The sequence below is a fragment of the Oryctolagus cuniculus genome, chromosome 8 (assembly GCF_964237555.1).
Source record: "Oryctolagus cuniculus chromosome 8, mOryCun1.1, whole genome shotgun sequence".
Taxonomy (NCBI): Eukaryota; Metazoa; Chordata; class Mammalia; order Lagomorpha; family Leporidae; genus Oryctolagus; species Oryctolagus cuniculus.
In genome coordinates this window covers 309,873-323,091 of record NC_091439.1, presented here as the reverse complement: position 1 = coordinate 323,091, position 13,219 = coordinate 309,873, and positions in this window count along the sequence as shown.

Below are 13,219 nucleotides of genomic sequence, written 5' to 3'. Positions count from 1 at the left end.
TATTCTAAACCCTTCCTCCAGGTCTCCCATGCAGGTGCAGGGGCCCAAGACTTGGGCCATCCTCTGCTGCTTTCCCAAGCACATTAACACGGAGCTGGATTGGAAGTGGAGCAGCCAGGACAGGAACCAGTGCCCATAGACGGGATGCTGATGCAGGCAGCAGCTTAATCCGCTAGGCCACAATGCTGGCCCCTCACTCAGCTGTAAAAAAGTGAAATCCTATCTTTTGCAAAAAAATGGATGTAACTGGAAGCCATTATACTTAGTGAGATAAGTTAGTCCCAAAGAGATAGGTATCATGTTTTCCCTGATCCAAGGTAACTAATAGACTAGGTATCATGTTTTCCCTGATCCAAGGTAACTAATAGACTACCTAAAATGTAATGCATTTGAGTGAAATGGACATTTTGAATTTGATGATTGTTTACAGCCCTTGTCTCTTCTATGGAGGAACGGTTGTTTTTTCCTTCATACTATTTGTTGAACTCTTTTAATTATTATAGGGTTAACTATAATCATTAAATAAACTGAAAGTAGATCTTCATAAAAATTAAGAGTGGAAATGGGAGAGGGAGATGGAAGAATGTAAGGAGTATGGGCAGGAGAGAGGGTAAGTTGGGAAGTATCACTATGTTCATAGATCTGTATATATGAAATATATGAAACTTGTATAACATAAATTAAATTTTTTTTTAATTTTTTGACAGGCAGAGTGGACAGTGAGAGAGAGAGAGACAGAGAGAAAGGTCTTCCTTTTTGCCATTGGTTCACCCTCCAATGGCCGCTGCGGCTGGCGCACTGTGGCCGGCACACCACGCTGATCCAATGGCAGGAGCCAGGTACTTATCCTGGTCTCCCATGGGGTGCAGGGCCCAAGCACTTGGACCATCCTCCACTGCACTCCCTGGCCACAGCAGAAAGCTGGCCTGGAAGAGGGGCAACCGGGACAGAATCTGGTGCCCTGACCGGGACTAGAACCGGTGTGCTGGCGCCGCAAGGCGGAGGATTAGCCTAGTGAGCCGCGGCACCGGCTCACATAAATTAAATTTAAAAGAGCAAATAATATCTATTCCACACACTAAAGAATGCCTTGATATATTGAAGTCTCATAATAATTGGGCTATATGATCTTCCAGTAAATATTGCAGACATTAGAACACTTTACCATCATTTACTTAACATCTGACATACATGATATGTCCTAATATACATACTCCATTACTTAAATATCTTGGATAAAATGTATATTAAATAACAAAAAATAAAACCTTCTGAGGTAATTGTTCTTTAACTCATTCCTATCTGGTAGAGTTCAGGCCCTGTCCTGGCTCTTAAGAGACCACTTGATGCCCCCTTACCTGCAGTCTTTTCAATGCACCTGCATCCAACTTGCAGCCTCATTAACTTCTGACTCAGGTTCTGCACTCAGGTTCTACACCTCAGACGTCTTGGCTCTTTGCTGTTGATGGGAATCTGAAGCTTCTGTCATGGTACTCACAATATCTATTTTCGAGATATAACTTTTATTTGGATATTTCTATTACCAGCATTGTGATTTCCCGACTGCATGGCCCAAGTTTTCAAATGGCTCTCTATTCTGTGTTTAAATAAGAACTAATATAATTAGGATAAGAAATGTCATTAATACATCTTAAAATTACAACATTTTAAAATGACTTATTTTCCTTTTCTCTCCAAATGGCAAAGTTTTCCTACAAATGTGAAACATTTCCTACAAGATGCTAAAATAAACATCACTTCTATGGGTTCTTCAAAAAAAGAGATTCTGTGCTGACATTTATTTGGTCAATTCTATTCTCTTTCCTATTCCTACTGATTGACATTCATTAAGATAAAGTACAAACTCCCAAGAGTACTGTAAGAAGAAGATGTTTACTTTGTTTTACCTGGTGATGTTTAAACTTATTGATCATGGAGTACTTTTTTAAAATAACCAAATTAATATTCAATTTTGGAATATTATATATTATTAGAATTGCATTTCTGTAGCATGTCATGGTTTTTGAAGACCTTTTCCATTTTTTTACTGCATCATTATAATGAACTGGATACATATTATTATTTGTATGAAGTAAAATATGCTGTAATACATTAAAAGCAACTTATAGAGAAAAAAAAAGATTTATTTATTTATTTGAAAGTCAGAGTTACACAGAGAGAGGAGAGGCAGAGAGACAGAGAGAGGTCTTCCATCCGCTGGTTCACTCCCCAATTGGCCACAATGGCCAGAGCTGCGCAGATCTGAAGCCAGGAGCCAGGAGCTTCTTCCAGGTCTCCCATGTGGGTGAAGAGGTCCAAGGACTTGGGCCATCTTCTACTGCTTTCCCAGGACAAAGCAGAGAGCTGGAACAGAAGTGGAGCAGCTGGGTCTCAAACCGGCGCCCAAATGGGATGCTGGCGCTTCAGGTCAGGGCATTAACCTGCTGAGCCACAGTGCCGGCCCCTCAACAAGTTCTTAAAACAAATCATATTGAGTATCTTTTTTGTACCACAATGCAATAAAACTAGAAATTAATAAGAAAACTTTGGAAAGTACATATTATGTGGAAATTAAACAATTTATCCCTGAACAACCAATGGATCAAAGAAGAGATTAAGAAAGAAATATTAAAATTTCTTGAAACAAATGAAAACTGAAACACAATGCACAAAAATCTATGAGATATAGCAGAGGTAGTACTGAGAGAGAAGTTCATAGCAATCAATGGCTACAAAAAACATCAGAAAGATCTCAAATAAACAACTTCTCTTATAACTCAAGGAACTAGAAAAACAAAAATAAATCAAATATCAAATTAATAAAAAGAATGAATAATAAAATTCAAAGCAAAAATAAATGAAATAGAAACTAAGAGGGGCCGGCGCTGTGGCACAGTGGGTTAAAGCTCTGGCCTGAAGCGCCGGCATCCCATATGGGTGTGGGTTCTAGTCCTGGCTGCTCCTCTTCCGATCCAGCTCTCTGCTATGGTCTGGGAAAGCAGTGGAAGATGGTCCAAGTCCTTGGGCCCCTGCATCCACATGGGAGACCCAGAAGAAGCTCCTGGCTCCTGGCTTTGGATTGGTGCAGATCCTGCCATTGAGGCCATCTGGGTAGTGAACCAGCAAATGGAAGACCTCTCTCTCTCTGTCTCTACCTCTCTCTTTAACTCTTTCAAATGAATAAAATAAATCTTAAAGAAAAAAAAAAGAAATAGAAACTAAGAAATTATTGAAGCAAGCGCTGTGACGTAGTGGGTAGAACCACTGCCTACAGTGCAGGCATCCCATATGGTTGCCAGTTCGAGTCTCAGCTGCTCCACTTTCTATCTAGCTCTCTGCTATGGCCTGAGTAATCAGTAGAAGATGGCCCAAGTCCTTGGGCCCCTGCACCAGCATGGGAGACCCGGAGGAAGCTCCTGGCTCCTGGCTTCAGTTCGGCGCAGCTCTGGCCATTAAGGCCAATTGGGCCAGCAGACGGAAGACCTCTCTCTCTGCCTCTCCTCCTCTCTCTGTGTAACTCTGACTTTCAAATAATAAATGAAAAAAAATCTTTAAAAAAAAGAAACTAAGAAATTACAAAAATATCAATGCAATGAAGAGCTGGTTTTGTGACAAAATAAAATTGACAAATCTTTAACCAGATTAAAAAAAAGAGAAAACACTGAAATAAGTAGATTTGGAGGTAAAAAGGGAGACATTATTTAGGGAGACATTATATAACTGATACCGGCCGGCGCCGCGGCTCACTAGGCTAATCCTCCGCCTTGCGGCACCGGCACATCGGGTTCTAGTCCCAGTCGGGGCGCCGGATTCTGTCCCGGTTGCCCCTCTTCCAGACCAGCTCTCTGCTGTGGCCAGGGAGTGCAGTGGAGGATGGCCCAAGTGCTTGGGCCCTGCACCCCATGGGAGACCAGGATAAGTATCTGGCTCCTGCCATCGGATCAGCGCGGTACGCCGGCCGCAGCGGCCATTGGAGGGTGAACCAAAGACCTTTCTCTCTGTCTTCTCACTATCCACTCTGCCTGTCGGAAAAAAATATATATATAACTGATACCACAGAAATACAAAGGATTGCATATATTATGGGTAATTATACAGCAACAAATTTGATAATCTAGCATAAATGCACAAATTCCTGGACACAAATACCTTACCAAGACTGAATTAAATGGCAACAGAATACCTAAAGAGATCAATAAGAAGTAGTGAGACTGAATCAGATTTTATTATTTATTTATTTATTTGAGTTACACATAGAGAGGAGAGAGAGAGAGAGAGAGAGAGGTCCTCCATCCACTGGTTGACTCCCCAATTGGCTGCAACAGCCGGAGCTGCGCTCATCCGAAGCCAGGAGCCAGGAGCCTTTTCCAGGTCTCCCATGTGGGTACAGGGGCACAAGGACCTGGACCATCTTAAACTGCCTTCCCAGGCCACAGCAGAGAGCTGGATCAGAAATGGAGCAGCCGGGTTTTGAACTGACACCCATATGGGATGCCAGCGCTTCAGGCCAGGGCTTTAACCTGCTGCGCCACAGTGCTGGCCCCCTAAAAGAAAATTCTTTCAAACTCATTCTGTGAGGCCAGACTTACCTTGATACCAAAACCAGAAAATCACACAATAATAAAAAGAAAGCTATAGGCCAGCATGCTTACTAGAGATAGATGCAAAAATCCTCAACAAAATACTAGCAAACAGCACATTAAAAATATTATTTGACAAGATCATCTCAGGGATGCAAGGGTGGTTCAATACAGACAAAACAAAGGTTACATATCACATCAACAGAATGAAGAACAAAAATCATCTAATCATCTCAATAGATGCAGAAAAATAAACTCCAACTTCCTTCCTGATAAAAATTTTGAAAAAGCAAGCATAGAAAGAATACATGCACTCATTGTGGGTGGGAAGGAAGTTATGGGCAGGGGGAAGCTATTGTAATCCATAAGCTGTACTTTGGAAATTTATGTTCATTAAATAAAATAAAATATAAATATCAAAAAATTTAAAAAAAGAAAGAAAGAATATATGCACTCAAAAAATTAGGGTCACATCATAATGGGGAAAAATTAGACTTTCTAAGATCTGGAACAAGACAAGATGCTCACTTTTTTTTTTTTTAAAGATTTATTTATTTATTTGAAAATCAGAGTTACACAGAAAGAGAGGAGAGGAAGAGAGAGAGAGAGGTCTTCCATCCGATGATTCACTCTCCAGTTGGCCCCAACGGCCGGAGCTGGGCCGATCTGTCGGGGAACGGGACAGCCTGGCCAGCTGTGCCCCTCCCGACATGTACAAGCACAAGAAGTTTAGTGCTGGGCTTTTTCCACCCTGCCCGTTGCTAATTGCAAGATCCTGTTTTGACTTTAAGCATCCTGTTATTGCATGTTTCCCACACTTAGTTGGTAACATGTTTTCCGTGAATGATATATATAAATAGGTGGACGGTGGGCGGGGGGAGTGAATGAACGCTGGTAAAAGACGGAGAATGAATGAACGCTGGTAAAAGGCGGAGTAATGAATGAACGCCGGTAACAGGCGGAGTTATGAATGAACGCCGGTAACAGGCGGGAGCTGTGAATGAATGCGAGTAGTAAGCGGGAGTGGTGAATGAAGGAGTTGTGAATGAATGCCGGTAACAGGGCGGGCGTTCGCGACATGTAACGCGAGTCTGCTGAAAAATAAAGTGGAAGCTGAAAAGCCGATAAACGCGTCTGGTGTCTCCGAGGTCTCGCCGGCGTTAACCTATCCGGAAGGTGTACGCCTGCAGCGATCTGAAGCCAGGAGCCAGGAGCTTCTTCCAGGTCTCCCACATGGGTGTAGGGGCCCAAGGACTTGGGCCATCCTCCACTGCTTTCCCAGGCCATAGCAGAGAGCTGGATTGGGAAGTGGAGCAGCCAGGACTCGAACCAGCGCCCATCTGAAATGCCGGCGCTTCAGGCCAGGGCATTAACCTGCTGTGCCATAGCACCAGCCCCAGGCTGGCACTTGCACCATTTTCATTCATCACAGTCCGAGGCAGAGCAATTAGGCAAGAGAAAGAAATAAAGGCACGCAAATCATAAAGGAGGAAGTCAGACGGTCACTGTTTGCAGATGACATGATTTTTTAAAAAGATTGATTTTATTTATTTGGAAGACAGAGTTAAAGAGAGAGGTAGAGACTGAGACAGAGAGAGAGGCCTTCCATCTGTCCATCTTCACCACCCTCTCCCCCCAAAATGGCCACAACAGCTAGAGCTGACCTCACCCAAAGCCAGGAGCCAGGAGCTTCTTCTGGGTCTCCCACATGGGTGCAGGCGCCCAAGGACTTTCCCAGCTGCTTTCCCAGGAACATAGCAGGGAGCTGGATTGGAAGTGGAGCAGCTGGGACTCCAATCTGTGCCCATATGAGATGTTCACACTGCAGTCTGTGGCTTTAACCTACTGCGGCACAGTGCTGGCCCCAGATGACATGATTTTATATGGAAAATCCTGAAGACTCCAGCAAAAACTGTTAGAACTTATAATTCAATTCATAAAAGTTGCAGGATGCAAAGTCAATGTACAGAAATCAGCAGTGTTGATAGACACCAATAGTGAATGATCTGAAAAAGAAATCAAGAAAGCAACCCCATTTCCAATAACTACAAAAATAAAATGCTTGAGATTAAATTTAATGAAAGAAGTGAAAGATCTCTGTAATGAAAACTGTGGAATATAGATAAAAGAAATTGAAGAGGAAGAAATAAATGAGACATCCCATGTTCATGGATTCAAAGACTCAATAACATTAAAATGTGCATACTACCCAAAGCAATTTACAGATCCAGTGCAATCCCTATCAAAAAGCAATGACATTGTTCACATAACTAGAAAAAAAACTACTAAAGTTTGTAAGGAACCACAAAAGACTACAAATAACTAAAGAAATCTTGAACAAAAAGAACAAAACAGGAGGCATTACACTGCCTGAATTTAAAATATATTACAGGGCCAGTGCTGTGGCGTAGTGGGTAAAGCCGCCAACTGCAGTGCTGGCATCCCATATAGACGCCGGTTCGAGTCCCGGCTGCTCCTCTTCTGATCCAGCTCTCTGCTATAGCCTGGGAAAGCAGTAGAAGATGACCCAAGTCCTTGGGCCCCTGCACCCATGTGGGAAACCCAGAAGAAGCTCCTGGCTCCTGGCTTCAGATCAGCTCAACTCTGGCCATTGAGGCCAACTAGGGAGTTATCCAGCCGATGGAAGACCAACCTCTATCTCTCTCTCTTTCTCTCTCTGTGTGTAACTCTGACTTTCAAATAAATAAATGAAATATATTACAACTCCCCAGTAATTCAAAAGCATAAAACAGATACATAAATCAACAGAACAGAATAGAGACCCCCAAAGTAAACCCACACACCGGAGACCCACTAACCTTTGGTAAAGGTGCTAAGAATGTGCACTGGAAATAGGACAATCTTTTAGATAAATGGTACTAGGAAAATTGGATCTCCATATTCAGAATAATGAAACCAGATCACTGTCTCTCACAATGCATACAGAGCAACTCAAAAATAGACTAAAGATCTGAAACTTTGCAACTACTAGAGGAAAACAAGGGGAAAAATTGCTTCAGGCTACTGTAGAGCAAGGATTTTTTTTTTTTTGATCACACCCCAAAAGAATGGGAAATGAAAGCGAAAGAGGACAACTGGGATTTCATCAAACTAGAGAGCCTCTGTGCAGCAATGGAAATGACCAACAGAGTGAAGGATAACCTAAAGAATGGAGGAGGACAGCATCTGCAAGTTAAACGCCCGACAAGGGGTCAACAACCAGAGTATGTAAGGAACACCAACAACTCAACAATAAAAGCCCCAAATAATCCAATTTTTAAAATATCAGTAGATTTAAGCAGACATTTCTCAAAGACACACAAATAACACATGAAAAATGCTTAGCATCATTAATTATCAGGGAAACAAAATCAACATCACAATGAGATATTACCTTGCTCCATTTAGATTTGGTTATGACTTATATATATATATATATAGTTATATAAGTATTTGTAAATAAATATATACATATATAAATTTATATACTTAAATTTATATATAAATATTATATACAACAAATGCTGGTGAGGATGTGGAGAGAAGGGAACTCTTGTGTACTGTTGGTGGAAATGTAAATTAGTCCACCCATTGTGAAAAATAGAATGGAGGCTTCTTACAAAGCTAAAAATAGAACTTCTATATGATCCAGCAATGCCACTAGTGGGTTCATATGCAAGGGAAATGATGTCACTGTTGACGAGACATCTATGCTCTCACATTGATTGCAGCACTATTCACAACAGCCAAGAAGCGGGAAGGACCTAAGTGTCCATCCACCAGTCAATGTACCACAAAGAAAAGGTGGTATGTACACTCAATGGAATATTATTCAGCCATAAAAATGGATGAGACCTCATCATTTGCAACAACATGGGTGGAACTGGAGGTTCTCACGTCAGATGATATGGGTGAAGAACAGAAAGGTAAGCACTGCATTTTCTCTCATGTGTGAAATCCAAAAAAGGTTGATCTTTTGGAAGGGAGAAGTATAACTGAGTACCAGAGGCTGGGGTGAGCAGGGAGGAAGCAGGGATTAATGGGCACTACGTATGACTAAATAGGAGTGAGAAATTCTGGTGTTCGATCATACAGTAGGGTGACTATTGATAATGAGAATGTACATTTCCCTAGAAAAATCCAAAAAAGGATTTTGAATGTTTTGATGATGTAGAAATGTTAACTGTTTGAAAAGATAGATATATTTACCCTGATTAGCTGTTACACAATGTACACATGTATCAAATGTGGGGGAGTAGGTGTTTGGCCTAGTGGTTAAGACACCCATGTCCCATTCTGGAGTGGCAGCGGTGATGGCTCAAGTCGTTGGGTTCCTGCCTCTCATATGGGAGGTCTAGATTTCATTACTGGCTCCTGGCTCTGGCCTGGCCTAGCCCAGCCACTTCCAGCATTTGGGGAATGAACCAGTAGAGGACAGCATTTTCTTACCTGCTCTGTCTCCTTCCTTCCTTCCTTTTTCCCTCCTTCCCTCCCTCCCTCTCTCTCTTTCTCTCTGAGCATCTCAAATAAATAAAAATTAAAGTCACAAAACATTACATGGTATCCTATAAATACCTATAATTCTTTGTGTCTGTTAAAAATTAAAAAATTAAAAATCACACTTAAAAGCAAGATGTCCTCAATCTACAGCGATTCACACAGGAACAACTAGAAATAGGACCAGCAAGGAAACAGCGGACTTGGACAGCACTGGACATCAGCTACACCTAGGAGAACAGCTAGAGAACACTCCACCCAACTACAAGAAAATAGGCATTCCTTTCAAGAACACATGGAATAAAAACGGTCAATAAATTTAAGAGGATAGAAATAACACAAAGTCTACTCTCCCACCACAGTGGAGTCAAATTAGAAAGCAATAGCAGGAAGAAATTGGGGAACGTCACAGCCATGTAAAAGTTAAATAAACTCCTAAAATAATCAGCCAGTGAAAGAAGAAATCAAATCAGAAAATACTTTGAGATGAGTAAAACTGAAGAAACAACATACCAAAACATATGTTATACCACTAGCATAGCTGAAATTTACAGAGAAATGTATAGTTGTAAATACCTAGAAGAAGGAAGATTTGAAGTTGATAACCTGATATTCCATGTTAAGATGCTGGAAAAAGTTGTGAAAACTAAAGATAAAGCAAGCAGAGGAATGAAATAATCCAGCTTACAGCAGAAATTGGTGAAATAGAGGATGGAAAAACAAGAGAAAAGAAACCAAAAGCTAGCTTTTGAAAAGAGCAACAATTTTATAAACTTCTAACCAACCAGAAAAAAATATCATATTTTTTTAGACTCAGAAATTAGAGAGGGGACAATACTACTGACCGCACTAAAAGAAAAAAATTATAAAGAACACGATGCACCTCTGTACACCAACAAACAAGCAAACTTAGATGAAATAAACAAATTCCTAGAAAAACACCAGTTACTGAAATAAACTCAAGGTGTAATAGACAACCTGAAAAGACCCAGAACAAGTAATGAGATGGACTTAGTAATAAATAATAATAATAATAAAACTAACCTCAAGGAAAAGCCAAGGCCCAGAAGACACAGAATTTACCACTGAATTCTATGAAACATTTCAAGAATTATTAGCAAGTACTCACAAACTCTTCTAAAAATACTACAGGAGACACCATTCCCCAGCTCATTTCCTGGGGGGAGTGATCACCCTAATACCAAAACCAGAAAAGGGCATCGCAGGAAGGAAAACAACACCAAACAATTTGGATTCTGATGCGAAAATGGAACCTAGAAACATCTCAGAAGTGGTACACATGACCGATGGACTTATACTCCAGAAACGCAAGGTTGATTAGCATCTTCAACATAAATCAATATAACAAATCCTATCAACAGAATAAAAATCAAATTCACATGATCATTCTCAAAAGATGCACCAATTGTCTTTGACCAAATCCAACACTTTTTTGTGATGATTACAGAACAAACTCAGAGTGGAAATGAACTTCCTCAGCCTGATAGAGTATCTGAAAAAAAAACAACCCACACCATCATTCCTAGTGGTGAAAGACCGACTTTTCCTCCAAAACACATGTGTTCTTTCCACTTTATTCAACATGTTACTGGAGGTCCTAGCCTAGGCAATCAGGCAGAGAAAGGGAAAACAGGCATCCGGACTAAAAGACAAAAAACTGAAAACCTACTTCTACTTTTTATTACTATTTGACAGGTAGAGTTATAGACCGTGAGAGAGAGGGACAGAGAGAAAGGTCTTCCTTCCGTTGGTTCACTCCCCAAATGGCCGTTATGGCCAGCGCTGAGCCAGGAGCCAGGTGCCTCCTCCTGGTCTCCCATTTGGGTGCAGGGCCCAATTACCTGGGCCATCCTCCACTGCCTTCCCGGGCCACAGCAGAGAGCTGGACTGGAAGAGGAGCAACCGGGGCTAGAACCCAGAGCCCATATGGGATGCTGGCGCTGCAGGTGGAAGATTAACCAAGCGAGCCACGGTGCTGCCCCCATCTCTATTCTTAAATGACATTAACTTATACAGAGAAAAATCCTAAGAAATCCACAAAAAAGCATTAAAAATAAACAAGGTCAGCAAAGTTGCGGAATACAAGGTCAATATACAAAAATCAATAGTATTTTTATAGTCACAAAGAACAATCCAAAAATGAAATGAGGAAAAAATTCCATTCACAATAGCATTAAAAATTATTAAATATTTAGGCATAAATTTAACAAAAAGTCTAAAAACTATGAAACATTATCAAAAGAAATTAAAGATGATCAATGTAAATGGAAACACATTTGTTCATGGATTGACTTAACATTGTTAAGATGACAGAACCCTCCAAACTGGGCTGCAAATTCAACAATTCTCCATTAGAAATTCAGGCGACTTCTTTGTAGAAAATGACATGTTCATTCTAAAACTCATATGGAACCGCAAGGGACCCAGTATAACCAAATAAGCCCGGGAAAGGAAGACAAAGAAGGGAGATTCACATTTCCTGATTTCCAAACTCTTTACAAAGCAACAGCATTCAAAGCTGTGAATAAAGGACAGACAGATCAATAGAGTAGAACTGAGAGTCCAGAAATAAACCCAGACGTTTATGGGTAATGATTTTCAACAAGGTTGCCAAGCCCATTCTCTGGGAAAGAACAGTCCTTTCAACAAATGGTGCTTGGGCAAGTGCAACTGAATCATCACACGCAAAAGAATGAGGTTGGAGCCTTGCCTGATTCTGTATACAAGGATTAACTCCTTTAACTCAAAATGGATCAAATATTGAAATGTAAGCGATAGAACCACAGAAGGCAGAAAACCGGGGACACATTTTTAATGACTCTGCACTAGGTAAAGAATTGACAAGCATCTGTTAAATCAAAGAAGCAATACCTCCAGGAAAGAGAAGACGGGAAGGACATGGAGACAAAGGTGACGTCAAAGATTGGCAATCAGTCTCAGAAGGTTCCTGGTGGACACCACCCTTCTGAGGAGCTGTGCGGCCATCACTGTGGGGCAGCTGGTTGATCATGAACTCTGGCGCTGCTGGCTGAGTCAGCTAGCATCTATAGGAATAAAGCAGAGTCTGCCATGAGTGACTTCCCTATCTCAACCATCACAAGATTGAGTTAACATTTCTTCTTCCCCATCCTCCAAAACAAAACAGAACTTAGTTCTTCCAGTTTCAAAACTCTCAACCATCCATTTGTATTCATATTTGTATATTTACTTGTGGGGGCTAACCGAGAAATATATACTTGAAAAACTCACTTTTACTTTTCTCATGAAAAATTAAAACACTTTGGGGTCGGCGCTGTGGCGCAGTGGGTTAATGCCCTGGCCTGAAGCGCTGGCATCCCATATGGGCGCCGGTTCGAGACCCAGCTGCTCCACTTCCAATCCAGCTCTCTGCTGTAGCCTGGGAAAGCAGTAGAAGATGGCCCAAGTCCTTGGGCCCCTGCACCACGTGGGAGACACGAAAGAAACTCCTGGCTCCTGGCTTTGGATCGGCGCAGCTCCGGCCGTTGTGGCCAACTGGGGAGTGAACAGCGGATGGAAGATCTCTCTCTCTTCCTCTCTTCCTCTCTCCCTCTCTCTCTGCCTCTCCTCTCTCTGTGTAACTCTGACTTTCAAATAAATAAATAAATCTTTAAAAAAATTAAAACACTTTTATTCCACATAGCAAGAGTATTGAAAAGTTTTCACCAGCATTTAAAAAAATCACATCCCCTTAACCAGAAATTATATTTGTTAATGCATTCTTATTTAGTTCTTTTTAAATTTTTTTTATTTGACAGATAGAGTTAGACAGTGAGAGAGAGACAGAGAGAAAGGTGCTGCACCAAACCGAAGCCAGAGCCAGGTGCTTCTTCCTGGTCTCCCATGCGGGTGTAGGGCCCAAGCACTCAGGCCATCCTCCACTGCACTCCCGGGGCACAGCAGAGAGCTGGACTGGAAGAGGAGCAACTGGGACAGAATCCAGCATTCATATTGGGATGCCGGCGCCGCAGGAGGAGGATTAACCGTGAGCCATGGCGCAGGCCCCTTATTTAGTTCTTAATTGATCATATATGTGTGAATATTCTGTCTCCCCCCGCCTCTTTTACGCACACACACACACACACACACATATACTTTTTAAA